The sequence below is a fragment of the Sturnira hondurensis genome, unplaced genomic scaffold (assembly GCF_014824575.4).
Source record: "Sturnira hondurensis isolate 20B ecotype Veracruz unplaced genomic scaffold, ASM1482457v3 Scaffold0022908, whole genome shotgun sequence".
Lineage (NCBI taxonomy): Eukaryota > Metazoa > Chordata > Mammalia > Chiroptera > Phyllostomidae > Sturnira > Sturnira hondurensis.
The window spans coordinates 6,479,483-6,498,264 of NW_028095539.1; the positions used below are offsets into that span (position 1 = coordinate 6,479,483).

At 51.8% G+C, this 18,782-nt stretch overlaps 1 protein-coding gene across 5 annotated transcripts in view; it reads left to right on the forward strand.

The window, feature by feature from the left end:
- The first annotated feature begins 15,606 nt into the window (after positions 1-15,606).
- PRRC2B (proline rich coiled-coil 2B) overlaps positions 15,607-18,782 on the forward strand; it is an 81,211-nt gene continuing 78,035 nt past the window's right edge. For 4 of the 5 annotated variants that reach the window (XM_037036945.1, XM_037036946.1, XM_037036947.1 and 1 more), the window contains exon 1: positions 15,608-15,840. The gene's annotated coding sequence lies outside the window, so the exon portion shown is untranslated. Of the gene's footprint in view, positions 15,841-18,782 lie in introns of all 5 variants that reach the window. The other variant, XM_037036944.1, reaches the window with a different exon arrangement.

The window sequence follows — 18,782 nt, forward strand, 5'->3', positions numbered from 1 at the left end:
TTTATTGTCTGTAGCTTTCAGACTATAATATCTGAATTGATTAATTGCAACAGAGACCATACGACCCACAAAGTCTAAAATAATTATTAATCGACTCTTTTTTTTCTTTTGATCAGTCCTAAAGCCTCAAGTAATTGAGCCTTTTGTACACAGGAATCTCCAACTTACGGTATGCTTCGAGGAAAACTTGCTGGGTGATCGGCAGGTAAGTACACACGCTGATCTGCTGGCCAATCTCCCAGCAACACTGACTTTCAAATCATATTCAAAACTAGAAATAACCCTGGCTGGCGTAGCTCAGTGGATTGAGCGCGGGCCTGCGAACCACACAATCGCGGTTCGATTCCCAGTCAGGGCACATGCCTGGGTTGCAGGCCGGTTCCCAGCAGGGGACTCATGAGAGGCAACCATACATTGATATTTCTCTTCTTCTCTCCTTCCCTTCCCCTTTAAAGGTAAATAAATAAAAAATCTAAAGAAAAATTAAAAAAATAAAAAAGAATTCACTTGTTTAAAAAAAGCATGCTTATCGTTTTAAAATATATATATAATTTATATATATATTTATTTATATATATATATATAATTTATAACCAAGATATTTGCTTTCTTAGCCCGATGCACTTTGTCAGCCATGTGTTGGGGGTGGGAGTGGACACAGTAGGCTGGAGAAAGTTATTACTGAGGCGGACCACAGCCACCACTGAGGACCTGCCCAGCAGCTCGATTTTAAGGTCACAGGAATCCAAAGAATAAGGCAGAGTTCTACCACAACACAGGGCTGTATTGCATATTAATAGTGCTAAGCTACCAAGAAAAGGTTAACCAAGTCCAAGATCCTTTATCTAAAGTAGTTTAAAAAAAATCTAAGCTTGCTATCTAAAATACAGAAACTTTAGCATTTAAAGAGTTCACTGTGGTTATCTGGAAAGTTAACTTGAAATAATTAGTATTATTAAGATATTGTTTTGAAAAGGCCTATCACGTTCACAAATTGCGTCGTAACCTATCACTTAACCTGGTCAGAGTAAACACAGTTTATAGATAGAAGCTCATCCTTATATTTTCTAGATTCTCATTCATCACTGTACCAACTTACCTATTGGGTCCATTTCAGGAGGGCCAATATTGATATTTTAACATTGGTGTCTCCTAACAAAATTATACAAAACATGCCATGGTATCACTGTCCTGTCATTTTCAGCCACAGCACGACCACACGTCATCTGGGGGAGGTGGCCTAGCAAAATGATGGAAAATCCAGCCACTGTGGTCAGTTGCCTGGTTCAAAGTCTAGCTCTGTCACTGGCGAGCTGAACATATTGCTTACCTTCTCCAGCCTTCAGTTTCTTCGTTTCTAAACTGGGCTTGGAATAACAGTACCTGCTTCATGGGTTGGAAGGATTCAATGAATTAATTAATGCAGGTAACACTTTTGCACAACGCCCGGATGCAAACTACGAACATCGACTATTTGTGCAGCATTTACTACTATTATTATTTCAGCCTGCGTGGCCCCTGCAACACCATGGACATTTTGTGCAGCGATTTAACCTAAGTAAAAATTCAGGCTCACGTTCTGGGTTGGCCCTGTACCGACCGAACGATTTTCACTCGTTCCTATGTCCCCGGACAAAGTGTTAGGGCTCTGGAACGCTCCCCATGACCTGACTTGGGAGTCTTTCCACACCCCTCGAACACAGATTGCCGTTCGAGTCACTTTGTGTCTACCCGTGTCCCACCCCTTTATTTGCACAAGCCTCACTGTGTCCGTGGGTCCCTTGGAGGGACCATCCTGAAGGTGACTGGCTGAACGGGCTGCACCATTATGTCCTTTGGTGGTAACTTACCCTGTTTAGCAAGCCCAGGGTGGAGCCCTTCCAGGGACCAGTCTGCACTAGATGGGAAAGCCAGCTTCAGTGTGCTGCACGGACCCACGCGGCATCTCAGGGAGGATCTACCACTACCTCTTCCTGTGGCTTATCGCTGATCACACGGACATTTGGCCCAATTTTTAGGTCATTCTTGCCAAGGTCTGCCTTTATCACAGTGACAAGTACACTGCGAGTGACTGAGAACTTGGGGCAAGTCCGTGGAAAACCTCTGAGCAAGGGAACTGGATCCCTCCTGGGCCTCAGTCACCTCTCACCTAACAAATCTTGATCCAGTAGAAACGTCTGGCTTTTTGTGTGTTTTGTGGTCGTGGATTTCCCGCAAGTCCCCCATTCACTTCACCTCATGATGATCTTTGTGGATAAGCTCTTCCTACAGCTTTTCTTTCTCTTCTACAAGGACAGGGTTTATTTGTCCACAGATCATAGAGCTTCAGACAGAGGAAAATGGGCAGATTTCTGCAGGTCTCGTTTCTCCTGGACTCTTCTCCCTTGGACAGGCGTCTTCTGATTCCCCCACATGGTTCTGGGGATGAGTTTGTAGGCTGAGAGGCCGCACTGTCAGCAATTAGCTTTTTTTTTTTTTAAGATTCTATTTATCTTTAGAGGGGAAGAGAAGGAGAGAGGGAGAGAAATATCAATGTATGGTTGCCTCTCATGAGTCCCCTGCTGGAAACTGGCCCGAAACCCAGGCATGTGCCCTGACAGGAATCGAACCGCAAAACTCTGGTTCGCAGGTCCACGCTCAATCCACTGAGCTACACCAACCAGGGCCAGCAATTAGCTTTCTGATTTGTTCCTTCTAGTTCCCTTGCTTATAAACCTCTGCATGTGGGTCGTTCCACTACCACAGAAGCTCCACCTGATGACGGTCCATCCTCAGTTTCATGCAACTGCTCAGACCAGTTGTGTCCGCCTGCAGAAGCCTCCTGTACAGGGTTCTGAATTAGTAATGGCTTCCCAACTCAGGGGCAGGCTGGAGATTTTGCTGGGGGTCCTGTGTCAGGCCACCGCCTCTTGCCTCATGGCAATCTGCCCGGCTAAGGTTTCCGCCGGCATCTGCCCACACCTTCCCGCGACAGCGGCTACCATCCGCAGGGGCTGAAGCCCTGGGTTCTGCCGGCACTCCCGCTCTCTGTGCTCCAGCTGGGGTACTCAAGCCGCTTTCTGTTTGCCTGATGGATGCGCAAGTTTGCAGCACTTCAGCCAATCGAAGATGTTCATTGGACGAGAGGCACCCGACTTTGTCCAATCGTGTCCCTCCAATATCTGGGGACTCGCCCAATCACACCAGGAAGTAGCCAATGATGCCTCTGAAGAACATGAGGGCGGGGGTGGGGGGGTAGGGAGGGGGTGTGGCTATAGGGTCCAGCCTTCTACGCTGCAAAATAGAGGTTCTGGGCATGCGTGAGGCAGCCTGAGGCTTTTAGCGCAGTGGTGACTAAGGTGTGTCCNTGGAGATTTTGCTGGGGGTCCTGTGTCAGGCCACGGCCTCTTGCCTCATGGCAATCTGCCCGGCCAAGGTTTCCACCGGCATCTGCCCACACCTTCCCGCGACAGCGGCTACCATCCGCACGGGCTGAAGCCCTGGGTTCTCCAGGCACTTCCGCTCTCTGTGCTCCAGCTCTGGGTACTCAAGCCGCTTTCTGTTTGCCTGATGGATGTGCAAGTTTGCAGCACTTCAGCCAATCGAAGATGTTCACTGGACGAGAGGCACCGACTTTGTCCAATCGTGTCCCTCCAATATCTGGGGACTCGCCCAATCACACCAGGAAGTAGCCAATGATGCCTCTGAAGAACATGAAGGCGGGGGTGGGGGGGTAGGGAGGGGGTGTGGCTATAGGGTCCAGCCTTCTACGCTGCAAAATAGAGGTTCTGGGCATGCGTGAGGCAGCCTGAGGCTTTTAGCGCAGTGGTGACTAAGGTGTGTCCGTTCTTTACAATTACTTTTTAAAAGATTTTATTTATTTATTTAGAGAGGGGAAGGGAGGGAGAAAGAGAAACATCAATGTGCAGTTGCTTCTCGCGTGCCCCGCACTGGGTACCTGGCCTGCAGCCTTAACCTGGGAACAGAACCCGCTACCCTTTGATTCATAAGCTGGCACTCAATCCACTGAGCTACACCAGGCCAGGGCTACAAGTATCCTTTAAAACTACTCGTCCACACTGTGAGAGGTAGTATAATTAAAATACCACAATAACCCACTTATCCAAGCACTGCATGTAACACCTTCTATTTATGTTTATTGTTTAAAAACTGATAGTATATTAAATTTTACTTAATCTGTGCGTATTATCCAGATTGCTCCTCAACTGAGTGAGGGTGCCAGGGTCACTCTGTATAAAGTGTACATATTAGTAAAGTTTAATATCACCGATACTTTTTTTCAGAAGAATACGGAGAAGCACAAATGGAAGGATTGTATTTCCCTCTTGTACCCCAAAGGCCCAGCTCGGGTCCTCTGCAAGGTCCATAGCCTCACCTTGGAGACCCCACCCTGCAATCATTCCTTTGGTTGTCTGTGGAGAGACTAGACTAGGGCAAGTTCACGTGTGGACTCTGGAGACACACTGCCTGGGTTTGAGTTCTGTCTCTGCCGTGCCCTCGTTGAGTGATCTCAGCTAAGTCACTTAACCTCTCTGTGCCATTTCCTCATCTTTAAAGTAAGGATATGAACACTACCTATTTCATAGGGTTTTGTGAGGATCAAGTGAGTTAATATGAAAGCGCTTGGAAAAACCCTAACCCAAAATTAGCACTTAGTCAATGATAATGATGTTGAGTGGGCGGGTGTAATTCACAGCTGGTAGCGGCTCACTAGTATGATCTGCCCTGACTTTGCTTCAGTTACAGGGCTTTGAGTTGAAAAGATCGGGTTTCCTGGCTGGTATAGCTCAGTGGATTGAGCACGGGCCTACGAACCACATGATCGCGGTTCGATTCCCAGTCAGGGCACATGCCTGGGTTGCAGGCCAGTTCCCAGCAGGGGATGCATGGGAAGCAACCATACATTGTTGTTTCTCTTCCTCTCTCCTTCCCTTCCCCTCTAAAGATAAATAAATAAAACATTTAAAAAAAAAAAAAAGAAAAGATCGGGTTCCACATTGATTCTCCAAGTGTGAGGCTTTCACCTCATAAAATTTACTTAAACTCCTCTGGCTGGTGTAGCTCAGTGGCTTGAGTGCTGGCCTGCAAACCACACGATCATGGTTCGATTCCCAGTCAGGGCACATGCCTGGATTGGAGGCCAGTTCCCAGCAGGGGACTCACAAGAAGCAACCATACATTGATGTTTCTCTCCTTCTCTCTTTCCCTTCCCCTCTAGAGATAAATAAATAAAATCTTAAAAAAATTTACTTAAACTATCTGAGCCTCAGTTTCCTTCTCTGTAAATGAGAGCTGATGTGAAAATAAAATGACCACATGCGTGTAACCTACTGAAACGGTGCCTGACACTTAGTCCAACCTCATTAGGTAAGAACTGTGATTGAGACTACCACAAGTTCGGTAATCCCTCCTTTCTTTTCCTCTGGGACACACCACTAGACTACAATTCCCAGGTTCCCATGCAGCTAGGTCGGGCCACGTGACTGAGTTCTGGCCAATGGAGTGTAGGCAGGAGTGCAGTTCACCTTTCCAGGCCTGCCTTCCTGTCCATTTCTGTGTCAGCACAGCTGGGATGGATAGTGGAACCAGAGATGGGAGTTTTCTGGACCCCTGCGACACCACTTGGAAGAGAACTGCTCAACCAGAAAAGCCCACGTGGGAGAGGGATTAAAAAATTAAACTTTTATTGCAATACACCACTGAAATGCTGGGGTGGTTTGTTACAGCCCTTAGCCAATCCAATACACAGTCCTTTCTATTATTACCATGCAATTTGGCTTATTTAATTTTTGTCCCTCGACACTTTTGGTTTAGTTGGCACAATAGGAATGATACCTTCAGAGGGTGTGTTGTTTGTGATGTCATTTCCAGCCCCTCTTTTGGCTGTGTCTTTGGGGTGCCCTGCTCCTCCTGCAGTGTCCGTGGAAGGAGACATTATGTACCCATCCGCAGGTGCAAAGGTCATTTCCTGCTTCATTGCATCCCTGTCCCACCTGTTTTTCACCTCCCTTTTCCTTTCCATGGATTCCTCTGTTCATTTATTATTGAGGCCTACTCCACGCCAGGCATTGTGTAAGACTCGCAGATATAGCGGTGAACACGCACACTGCTTCCCAGCCACAGGACCTCACAGTCTAATGGGAGGTAAGGCGGCTCACCAGTGCCCAGAAGCTCTCCACACATCTGTCTTGGAAGCCATGCCATCCGGTCCTGGTGTTGAACGAGTGATCAGGTGAAGAAGGCTTGTGCTGTGGCAGTTTGCAGGTGGGTACCAACAGAGAAGGGTTCTTTAAGGAGGCACTGTCCAGCCCTGGCTGGTGTGGCTCAGTGGCTTGAGCTCCAGCCTGTGAAGTGAAAGCTCAATGGTTTGATTCCTTGTCGGGGCACATGCCTGGGTTGCTGGCCAGGTCCCCCTGGTTAGGGGCCTTCAAGAGGCAACCAACTGATGTTTCTTTTCCTCTCTTTCTCCCTCCCTTCCCCTCTCTCTGAAAATAAATAAATAAAATCTTTAAAAAATAGAAGGAAGGAGGCACCGTCCAAACAGAGGAGGTTATGTGAGGCTGAGGTGGGGGAGGGGAGTAATTGCACCAGAAGGAACAGTGAGTTCCGAGTCTGGAGGTGAGAGAAAGTGGCAGCTCTGAAAAGTGAGCAGAGATGAGGCTGGAGAGGTCAGGAGGGGCCAGATCATATTCCAAAACAGCAGGGAGCTTGGCCTGAGGCATTAAAAAAGACCTGGCAGGACGGGCAGCTGGCACTTCACCGGTTAATTCCCCCTCTGCAGGATGGGAAGAATCACAGGAGTGACTGAGCCCAGCCTCTGGTCTGGGACAGGGGAGGAGCAGGGGACAAGCAGCTGGGGACAGTGCTGCTTGCTGCTCTGAGGAGTTGTTGTGACCCCTGACCTGTGGGGACAATAGTCCGGGGAGGCCCAAGTGTCTCATTATTGTTGCTGCACTTTAGATTCTATACCGGGGACCCCACGGTGTGTCATCTCACGCCCCCCCACATTGTTTGTGCCTGTTCCACCATGGGGTACATCCAACCCCCATGAGAGGGGGCTAACCATGATCTCAGCCCATCATTCTAATATGTCCTCTTTAAAAACTTTACAAGATTTCCTTAACCTCTTTAATATTTTTCTCTTCTTTTTCATTTTTATTTTTTTAATTAATTTTTTTAAAGGGGAAGGGAAGGAGAAAGAGTGGGAGAGAAACATCAGTGTGTGGTTGCCTCCCATGTGTCCCCCACTGGGGACCTGGCCCAAAACCCAGGCATGTGCCCTGACTGGGAATCGAACCGGCGACCCTTTGCTTCACAGGCCCATGCCCAATCCACTGAGCCACACCAGTCAGGGCTTCTTTTTCATGTTTAATCCTCACCCAAGGACATGCTTATTAATTTTTTAGAGAGAGAGAGAAATATCACATCAATTGGTTGCCTTTTAAACACAGCCCACCTGGAGGGTTGAACCTGCAACCGAGGTATGTTCCCTGACCAGGGGTTGAACCTGCAACCTTTTGGTCTATGGGGCAGTGCTACAAACAACTCAACCACCCAGCCAGGGCCCATTTGATCTACTTTTAAAGTGTTCATTTCAGTGACATACAGTATATGCACGATGTTGGGCAACCATCACCTCTGTCTGGGCCCAGAATGGCTCATCATCTCGAAAGCAAGTCCCGTATCCGTTAAACAGAGACTCCCTGCCCCACTCCTCCCAGTCCCTGGCAAATGCTAACCTTCATCCGTCTGTGTGAGTTTGCCTGTTTCGGACATTTCATGTAAATGGAATCATACAACATATGGCCTCTTGTTTCTGCCTTCTTCATGTAATGTTTTCAAGGTCCATCCGTGTTATAGCATGTAAGAGAACTTCATTCCTGAAAGTACAACATAGAAAATACAGCCAACAATAGTGTAATAACTATTACATGTGTGGTGCCAGGTGGGCACTGGAAATATCAGGGGAAACACTTTGCAAAGTATACGATTGTCTAATCACTATGCTGTAGGCCTGAACTAGTACAAAATAATAGTGAATGTCAACTGCAATTGAAAAATTGGTTTAAAAAAAGAACTTCAGGCCCTGGCTGGTGTGGCTCAGTGGATGGAGCGCGGGCCTGCGAACCACACGATCGCAGTTCGATTCCCAGTCAGGGCACGTGCCTGGGTTGCGGGCCGGTTCCCGGCGGGGGACTCACGAGAGTCAACCATGCATTGATATTTCTCTCCTTCTCTCCTTCCCTTCTTCTCTAAAGATAAATAAATAAAATCTAAAAAAAAAAAGGAACTTCAGCCCTGGCTGGTGTGGCTCAGTGGACTGAGTGGGGCCTGCGAACCAGAGGGTCAATTTCCCGTCCGTCAGGGCACAGACCTGGGTTGCAGGCCAGGCCCCCTGTTGGGGGCGTGCAAGAAGCAACAGATCAATATATCTCTCACACATTGATGTTTCTCTCCCTCTCTTGCCTCCTCACTTCCCATGTCTCTAAATATAAATACAATAAAATGTTTTACAAAAAGAACTTTATTACTTTTAGTGGCTGAATAATACTTCGGTTTGGATCTGCTGCATTGCGTCCGCCCACTCATCACTTGATGAGCACATGGGTTGTTTCCGCCTCCCAGCGATTGCAGATTCACTGCTGTGAGCATTTGCATGTACATGGTTGTCTGAACATCTGTTTTCAGGTCTTTCGGGTGCAAACCTATGAGTGGAATTGCTGGGTCATGTGATAATTCTATGTTTAACTTTTAAAAAATTGATTTGAGAGAGAGGGAGGGAGGGAGAGACACAGAGAGAAAAAAGACATGAATTTGTTGTTACACTTATTTATGCATTCATTGGTTGATTCTTGTGTGTGCCCTGACCAGGGATTAGACCTGCCATTTTGGCACATTGGGATGACGCTCTCACCAACTAAACTACCCGGCCCGGTTCTCCTCTTCCTTCCTTCCTTCCTTCCTTCTTTCCTTTCTTTCTTTTCTTTCTTTCTCTTTCTTTCTTCTCTTTTCTTTCTTTCCTTCCTTCCTTCTCTCTCTCTTTCTTTCTCTCTCTCTCTCCCTCTTTCTCTCTCTTTCTTCTCTCTCTCTCTGTTTTTCTTTTTAAATATTTTATTTATTTATTTTTAGAGAGAGGGGGAGGGAGGGAGAAAAAGAGGGAGAGAAACATTGATGTGAGAGATAGCCTCTCATACAGGCCTGACTGGGGACGGGACCCACAGCCCACGTATGTGCCCTGAGTGGGAATCAAACCGGCGACCTTTTGCTTTGTGGGATGCTGCCCAACCCCCTGAGCCACACTGGTCAGGTCTCACGTTCTTGATACCAAGTTGGATTCTGAGACCTTCTGTTTCTTTAGTACCTACGTTTCTGAGATACTGGCCACAGGGGCAAGACCTTGTTCCTAAATTCTCCCGCCAAGGGCCTTCCTCTATCCCTCCTCCTCCTCCTCTTCCTCCTCACTGGTCTGTTCGGTCAGTGGGTGTGCCTTCCGGGGGTCCCTCTGAGGGAGGTTCTGAAGTGCTCCTTGTGGGGGAGACCAGGACTGGAGACTGTGCCAATGGCAGGAAAGGGGGGGGCAGGATGGCCTCCTGACCTCCTGACCTCGCTGCCCACGTCCTTCCTTTGGGAGGCTCCTCAGGGAGCTGGCTTCCTTTCCTTTTCTCCCCTTTCCTTCCCCTAACCCCATCCCACATCTTTTTGCTGCTTTTTCTTAGCTGGAGCTGCCAAGTTTAAAATCTCACCCTCACTCTTCTTTTATCCTCCAGTTGGCCTATTTCCCTCCTGCCCCCACCCCCAGGTTCCTTCCCTTGGAAAATGGAGGGCGAATTCCAATGGGTAAGAATCAGGTGGGAAGGGAAGAGAAACTGCCAGTGCTTCCTGCCCAGAGGAGATCCGGCTTTTAGCTCTTGCATGTGTGTCCTGTGCATGGGCTGCTGAAACTCAGACGCTGCCCCCCAGCCCCTGCTGTGAGCACAGAGGTCTGTGGCAGGGGCCCTGCTGCCTGTTCAGACACGAGTGTATTTTTAGCTCAAGGCTCCCACCCCTGCTGGAGTGCACATTCCCTGGGGTGGGGCCACTGGCCAGCCTGTGGGCCCCTCCTGGCGCCCAGACGCTCTCATCTCCAGGCCTTTGTTCAAGTCCGCCCCCCCCCCCCCCCATCCGGAATGCTCTTCCCCAGTCTCTTCTGATGAAATTCTTCACCCTGCCTTCAAAGCCTGCTGTCAGAGGCACCTGCCCCGGGAAGGCTCCTTCTGGCTCCCCACTGGGATCCATTCTCCCCTCCAGTTAATATGACCACGTTTTCTGAACTGAAATGGAGACTGGCTCTCTCTCTCTCATTAGCACAGTTGTACTTTGGAGAACAGGTGCGGAGAGCAGGAGAGCAGGCTGTCCAAGAATCCTGGGGCATGGGATCACTACCCACACTGTAAGCCTCACACTCTTCGACTGTATTGCTGGTGAGCTGTGGGCACGTCACCCACTGTCCTCAGGGGCTGGAGGGAGCAGTAGGCCGGGCCAGCACCAGCCCACTGATTCAGACCATCTCCAGTCCACGCCTGGCAGGTGGTGAGAGCTTGCTAAGTCACAGTTTTTATTGTTGTTGTTTTGCATGCCCCTGAACTTGGGATCTTCTTGAGCACAGAGATCATTTATTTCTCTTCTTGCCACATCTCAGTACTCTGACTGGTCTTGCCATTACAGAACTCAGTGAAGCTTTTTGTAGTTGGTGGAATGTCTCTATGAGACAGAATGAGTGGAGGCTTGGACAAGGCATGGGGTGGGGAAAGGCTGAGGGCCCGACAGCGGGGAAGGTTACCCACAGGGAATTTGCCCACCTTCCCTCCTGTACAAGTGTGGTGCTCCTTCCTTTGGGGTGGGGTCACTTTCCCTGCCCCCGGGTCTGAGCTGGCCCCGAGGCCCGCTCTGACCAATGGAGCACAGCAGACGTGACATTCTTACAAGGCCTGTGTGCTTCCGCTTTCCCTCCTCTGGAACCCAGCAGCCGTGCCATAGGAAGCCTGGGCTATTCTGTCAGAGGGAGAGGCCCCAAGGAGACTCCTGGAAGATGGGACACCTCGGGGACGCACAGACGGCACAGCAGCATGACTGACTCCAGTCAGCATCAGGTGGATGAGAAGAACCATCCCCAAATCCACCAAATCGTGAGGAATACCAGCTGGTGGTTGTTTTCAGCCACTAAGTTTCGGGGCTGTTTGTTACACAGCAATCACTGACCGACAAGGGAGGCTCTGGTGTGTCTGTGAATAGGAAGGCACAGGAGTAATAAGCAACACGTGCGGAGTGCCTGCTGGATGCCAGCTTGGGATGCTGGCCAAGCACATTGTCTCGTTCAATGCTCCTAGTAAACCTCTTCCCTGGTTTCCAGAGGCACAGAACATTCTGGCACCTATCTAAAGACACAAAGTAACTCAGGAGAGGGACAGGTTTAACTCAGGCTGTCCAACTCCCAGCCCGGCAGAAGGGCGTGGAGCCAGCTCCTGCTTTTGGCTTGGGCTTGGATGGGCTCCACTGAGAAACCCAGGTGAGCTGGCCAGGCTTCTGTGTGCGTGGCCGTGCCATGAACTACACTCAGTGGCTGGGGAGTGCCCTTGAAGCCAGACAGGGCTCACGTGAGAAATCTCTGGGGCTGTTCCCTCAGCTCTGTGCCTGGGTCAGAGCTTTAAAGACTGGCTTCTGTTGTGTTCACAGTGTTAAGCGACTTTCTACCTCCCTGCCCTGCGGCAGGACACAGAGGTGCCAGAGCTTTCTGGGGTCTGTGTGGAAAGAAGGGCCCTCCCAGACACAGTGATATGACTCAGTGTCTGGCGGCCAGCAGAGGCGGGGAAGGCCCTGGGTCCTCGGTTTACTGATCTGTGGAGTGGTGTGATAGCAGACCCTCCCCCCAAAACACAGTGAGGAGGCGGGATGCACGGGAAGCCAGGCTGGCTCAGGTGAGCACCAGGCGTGCACTTTCTCTTCCAGCTCGCTCTCTCAGCTCTGCCGCCTGCTCCCCATGGGGACTTGACAAGTCACCAACCCTGACTGTGGTTTAATGTCCTCACCGGAAGTACTCTAGAAATGGTAGCTATTACTGACAGAGGGACAAGAGAAGCCCAGCAAAGTCTTTGCACCTTCAGGCAATGGAACAGTGGAAGCCTTCCTGCTTCCCTTTGGGGCTGAGACTGGCCACGGTCCCAGGGGGGTCACAGTCCTTCCCTGAATCTCAAGGTTCCCTCTCCCTTAACCTCTCGTGACTCACTTACTGTGTGCCACAGGTTGTGTGTTAAGGGCTGCGGGATTAAAAGAGTGAATGATTCAGCACCGGCTGGTGTGGCTTAGTGGATCGAGTGCTAGCCCGTGAACTAAAGGGTCACTGGTTCAATTCCCAGTCAGGGTACATACCTGGGTTGGGGGCCGAGTCCCCAAGAGGGGGCATGCAAAAGGCAGCCACACACTGATGTTTTTCTCCCTTTCTTTCTCCCTCCTTTCCCCTCTCTCTAAAAATAAATAAATTTAAAAAAAAAAATGAATGATTCAGTGACTGTTCCACTAAGCTCCTTGTCTTGTAGGGGACAGAGAAATGATGGCCACAGCAAGACTGGGATTGAGAGAGTGACCGCCGGAGTGTCCCAGGGGTTAGAGAAGGAGTCTGAGTAAGGGGAGGAGAACAAAGAGAGAGCACACAAAGGCTACTTTCCAGGCGAGGTTTTTCTTTTCTTTTAATAAAGAACCCAAGTCTGACCAATGACAGGGCATTCCAGATTCTATGTGAAATTAATGCAAAGGAGATCCGCCTCTAGCCATAATGTGGTTTAAAAAAGAAAATCATGGATAAAGAAATATAGTTATAAGTATTATACAAAAATATTAAATTTTAATGTATTAAAAGTCAGTGACTGATCGAATTTGGGGGAAAATTATGTTTATATAAAATTGGCATTAGGAGCCCTGGCTGGCATAGCTCTGTGGATTGAGCACGGGCCTGCGAACCAGACGATCGCGGTTCAATTCCCAGTCAGGGCACATGCCTGGGTTGCAGGCCGGTTCCTTGCAGGCTAACTACCAGCAGGGGACGCACAAAAGGCAACCATACATTGATGTTTCTCTCCCTCTCTCCTTCCCCTCTAAAAATAAATAAATAAATAAAATCTTAAAAAAAAATTATCACGAGTTCATTATAATTAAAAAATAAATAAATAAAATAAAAAAATAAAATTGGCATTAGGCCTGGAGGGAGGGGTGGCATTCCCCCTCGAGCCCAAAAAGATGTCTCCATTCATAAGGAGAGTTGAAATTTCCTCACATTTTAGAGGAAAATAGTGATAAAAGCAAAATGAACTCTTGCTCATTGGTTCATGCCAACTCTTCCCAGCTTTGAACAGCTTGGTTCACTCATTCCTTACATTCTTTCAATATTCCAGCTCTGAGAGTTGTTGTTTCCTTGGTGTAACTTTTTTTATAGGTTTTATTTATTTTCTGAGAAAGGGGGACGGAGAAAGAGAGGGAGAGAAACATCAATGTGTAAGAGATACATCGGTCAGTTGCCTCTTGCACACCCGACCTGGGTCCGCAACCCAGACATGTGCCCTGACTAGGAATCCAACAGGTGACCCTTTGCTTCCCAGGTTGGCACTCAGTCCACTGAGCCACTCCAGCCAGGGCTTCTGGGTGTAACTTTGACAATATAAAACGTGTCCTTGAATGTCTCCCATGCCTCATGGGGTTTCTTTGGGGCTGCATGACCTCAAGGTCCAGCCTTGGTCCAGTCCAGCCCTCATCCTCTGGTCTCCCCTTCCTCTCTCTGTGCTCTCTGGGGCCCGAGTTCTGGGAGGCCTTGGAATGGCACTTTCAGGTCCTGGAGGAGCCCAGGGAGCCAGGCCTGGCCAGCCCCAGACCACAGCATCTTAGCCTTGCCTCCCTCTAGGAAAGGGTAAGACCTCCAAGGCTGGCATTACTGGGCTCAAATCCTCGTCCCCAGGTCCTCTGTGATCTTGGTTAAGGTCACTGAACTCCTGACTTGAATTTCCTAATCTGCGAAGTGTGAACAGTAAAAGCCACCTCCCAAGTATTTACAGTTCTCTCCTGTGAAGTGCTTAGCATCCTGCCCAGAAAAGGGGCTCAGTAAACAGCACCTGTCCCTGCTATCACCCCAGAGAAGTGCAGACAGAAAAGGATTTCCTGAACCCAGGACGAAAACCTTGGGTTGTTTTTTTTTTTTTGCACAAGCGGGGCACCTGCTGTCGTTTTCCCTGCCCCGGACCTGGCAACCCTCGCTGTCCCCAGAAGCCAGCCGTCACTGCCCTCCCAGCTCTGCCAGAGGAACAGAGCATCTGTGGGCCTTCCTCCCCCTTGTCGCTTTCGTATTTCCTCACCTGTCTTCTACAGCACTCCGGAATCTCCAAGCTTTTCTTCTGATAGTCTCTCATCACATAATAATAATAATAATAATAATAATAATAATAATAATGTAATCTGATTCTTAGTAAGTCCTAGGGTTCCTTACTTCACAGCCAAAAGGTCAAGGGCCAAACACTCCTTCCTCCGTTCCACAAACCCACCTGTATTTCTTCACGGAGCGCCCAGCAGGTGCCAGGCTCTGTGCTCTGTGCTAACCCTACCCCAGGTAGTTAGGCTGCAGTGCGTTAACTTTCTTCCCAGGTCTGGCTCTGTGGCCTCGGGCAAATTACTTAACCTCTGAGTCTCCATTTTTCCAGCTGCTGGGATGAAATGAGGCAAACCACTCGAGGCCACTCCACGGCGGGCTTGCCCAGCTACGGGGCATGTGGACAAGTGTCAGAGGGGAGCCGAATGGCTTGGGTTCCAGGCCCCAACCTTTCCGTCTTTGCTTTCCAAATTATTTACTTTTCTAATTGCCAACGTATCTAGAATAAGAAGCGAGAATCCTCTCGAGCGCTCCTGACCTCCGCCCGACCTCAGACCGCCAAGGTGACTCAGCCGAGTGCATCCTCCCACATCTTTTGTTTCGCCTCCCCACGAACACGCACTCCAGAGGATGGGTTTATCATTTTCCTTTGACAAAAATGGAGTAAAGTATCTGCACTGTGCAACGGCCTTGCTTTTGAATGAACAAAGTACCATTTCTGCTTCCGTTCCATGCGTTTATCGCACACGTATTCGAACAGAGGAATCCGGACTCCGGGTCTGTCCGGGGCGCTGCAGTTCTGAGGGGGGAGGGGGCGGAGTTCCGGGCTCGCGCCCCCTCCCCCGCCCCGGCCCCTCCATGCCAGAGCCCGGCTTCCGGCCCGCTCGCCCCGCGGGTCGCCCAGACCCCTCCCCCGAGCCTCCTCCCCTCCCCATCCGCTGCCCGGACCCTTTCTCGGAGCCCCAGACCCTTCCTCCTCGCTCACTCCCCGGTCTCCCGGAACGCTCTCCGCTTCCCGGAGCTCCTCCCCCGCCCCCGGCCCCCTCAACGCTCGCCCCCTCCCGCTCCGCTCCGGGCCCGCCCCTCCCCGGCCCCCAACCCCTCAGGCCCGCGGGAGGGCGCCGGCGATCCCGGGAGGCGCGGCAGGGGGCGCTGCGCGGGCGGTGGCGCGGCTGCGGGCGGCGGCGGCGGCGAGAGGAGGCCGGAGGAGGCGGGGGCGGCGGCAGGCGGGGGGCGGGGAGCGGCGCGCGAGAGGGAGGTGAGCGGCGAGACACAGGCTCCGAGGCTCCAGCGAGCGAGCGAGTAGCGAGCGACGAGGGAGCCGGGAGGGAGGGAGCGAGCGAGCGAGCAGCCGTGCCGCCGCTTCGCAATCCGCCGCCATCCCGCCGCCTCCGCGCCCGACCGCCGCTCGACCGCCATCGCTCGGCCCGGTGTCGCCCGCAGAACCAGACCAGGTGGGCCCGGGGCGCGGGGCCGGGGGGGGAGAGGCGGGCGCGGCGCTAAGATGGAGGCGCCGAGGCGGCGCGGCCCGGCTTTGTCTCGGCGGCGCTGACTGACAGCGGCGAGCCCCAGGCCCGGCCGACCTTTGTCCGCGAGCGCGCCGGGCGCGGCCCGCCCCGCGCTGCCGCCGTTGGCCGGCCGGCGGGGCGAGGGCTGCGGGGCCGGGCCTGGGGCGTGCGGCCCGGCCCGCTCGCCATTGTTGTGGCGGCGCCGCGCGGCCTCCGCGCGGGCGGCGGGGTCGAGGCGGCCCCGGGAGGCCGGGCCGGGACGCTGCGCGGCCGGAGTGCACCAGGGGTCTGGGGCTGGTGGTGCGGAGCGATCCCCCCCCGGGCCCGGGAGTCGCCTCGCCGATCCCTGGGTCCGGCGGCCGAGACCGCCAGTGTGGGCTGGGGACGTCAGGGAGGGTTCTGCACCCCCTTCCCCCAGCTGACTTTTAAAACCACCCCCAGAGGTGGGGTTCGGGAGTCGGGCGACCTTCTGGGCCACAGGGCGGAATCGGGGCGCGGAGTTGGCGGTCTCCCCCACACCCCCCGAGTGTCAATGAAGTTGGTGGCCGGGGGCTGCTGGCCTGTGTGCTGGGGGCCAGGGGCGGGGCGGTCACAGCCCGACGACACGGTCGCGGTTGCAGTGCGGACCTAGAGGGTGATTTTGCAAATGCTTAATGCTCTCTTGCTGAAAATGCTTAATAATAAACAGGATGTCGCTGCTCAGGGCCTGCCAGATGGGTTTTTAAATTTTTTCCCCTGCCTTTCCCCCTCTTCTGAGTAAGCAACAGCGCTGCTGAAATCCTGGGCCTCGGAAGAGGGGATTTTGCCGACATAGCGCTGGGTGTTTTCTTCTCTCTCTCTCTCTCTAAATCTCGTGGGAGGTCCGAGCCCACGTTGAGGGCAGAAAGGGGTGTTTTCAAAGGGGGATGGTTCACTTGAAGGAAGTGGGAGAAGGGGGCTGGGAGGCTGTCTGGAGTGTGTTATTTGCTAAATGGCTGCCTGGCAGAAACCTTTAAAAGCCTTTGGTTTACAGGGTTGTTAACCGTCCCTGAGATTTTTTTCCCTGTAGGATTTTATGTGCATTTTTACGTGGCTTTATACATTATCATCCAGTCTGGTTTGTGCAACCCGCTCTAAATCCATTCAGGCTTGTCTGGGCACAGCCCTGGGGTGTGAGGTGGGACTGGGGAGGCCCAGGCTTCGGGGTGACAGTCCTGCTTCTGTCAGGAGTTCGCAAGTCCTCTGAGCCTTCACTGGCATAAGTAGGGACCTTGCATTCTCCACCTTCTGGGGTTGGGAAGATGGTGGAAGGCGTAGCCAGCAGAGGCCTGGCACACAGTTGGTGCTCCCGCGGTGTTTCTCCCGTGGCTGTGTGTGTAACTGCCTTCAAGTTCTGGTGGGGAAGTTAGCCCCTGGAGGTGCCACCTCAGAACACAGCAGTCCTGCCGATGCCACAGGTGCTAGGCTATGGCCCTGCCGAGGAAGAAGTAACTCGAGGCACAAGACAGCGTGGGCCACTGGCTTTTTCAGTCCTGGGCTTCTGTGGGGAGACAGGGTTGGAAAAGTAGCCTGTGGAGCCCTTGAGGACTGAATAGGTCTGGGTGCTGTGGTCACAGTCCCTGGGCATGAGTCCAGGTGCCTGTGACCCTGGAGACTGTGCCTACTGCTCACTGTAGGGCGGAGTGGGATGTTGAGAACAACAAGCGGAGGCCCAGGGGTCTTGCCTGGGGAGCAGCTGCTTTCCTTTGGGGACCGGCAGGCGATCCTCTGGGGAGCCTCTGCTTGTTCAGGCAAGCGTGTCTCTTGGAGCCTGGATTCTGGTCCTCTTCGGGTCTCCTTACGCAACTCTCTGAGCCTCAGCTCCTGCATCTGTAAAATGGGAGCAATTACGCCTTGTCTTAATTAATCTGTTGAGGCTCTTGGGAGCCTCAACGTACTATTTGTAGCCAAGTGCTTCCATCCATGGGGAGTGATGAAAATGTATGTTGTTTTTGTGCTTATCTAGTTTTCTGGTTCCTTTTTCCTAGTTCCTGGTCTTTTTCTCCAGTTCTCGTCATTGATAGAAGTGTGTGTGACCTCCTCACCCGAAATTCAGTCCCCTCCAGTGTTTTAACATGGGGACCATTCAGCTGCCGAGAGGCACCAGCGCAGCGTAGAGGAGCTGCGCTGCCCAGCCGGATGGGGGTGTCTCGCTTTCCGTGGCAGATGGAAGGGAGGCCTGAGCCCGGCAGGGAGACTGACCCCAGTGTTGGCCGCAGGGGAGGGTTGAGACCTGGCTACCTGTGGGCCAGACCTACCTGTGAGACTCTCTGCTTGGGTTACAGTGGTTCTGAAGTCTGATGGGGAATTCGTTTGGACTCATTTGGCATTCCCACGACCATCTTGGTTTTGTTCTTTTAAAAAAATCTCCTTGTAACCTCCTTCAGACCTCTTGGCTATCTGTGGGACTGAGACATTTTGACAGGGTCATGTCATTCTTTTAGTCCCCACCCCGTTCAAGCCTCTTGGCCCATCTTTTCTATCTGATTTCATTCCTGCCCAGTCTAGCTCTGGTTCCGGGCCGCTGGTTAGCTGGTTGGTTAGGGGAGGAGATGAATCGGCTGTCCCTCCCACCAAGCTGTTTATGAATTTTAGTTCTTTTAGTTGTCTCTGCCTGTTGTGGGGGCCTGTCACCTCCTACAGCTCCCTGGGTCCTCTACAGTCTCCTGTGTGGGCCCACGCGGGTAAAGAAAAAAGCCTGGGGAAGGAAGGGCCAGAGAGCCCTGGAGAGTGGGATTTCAGGAATGGCGAGTCAGGACTAATTCCAGGCCTGGTCTGGTTGCCTGGGGCCTGGCCGGGGCTTGCTTTTTTTTTGGCCTGTTCACACCACCCCCTTTAAAAAATATCAGTTCCCCATTTTCCCCTGCAGG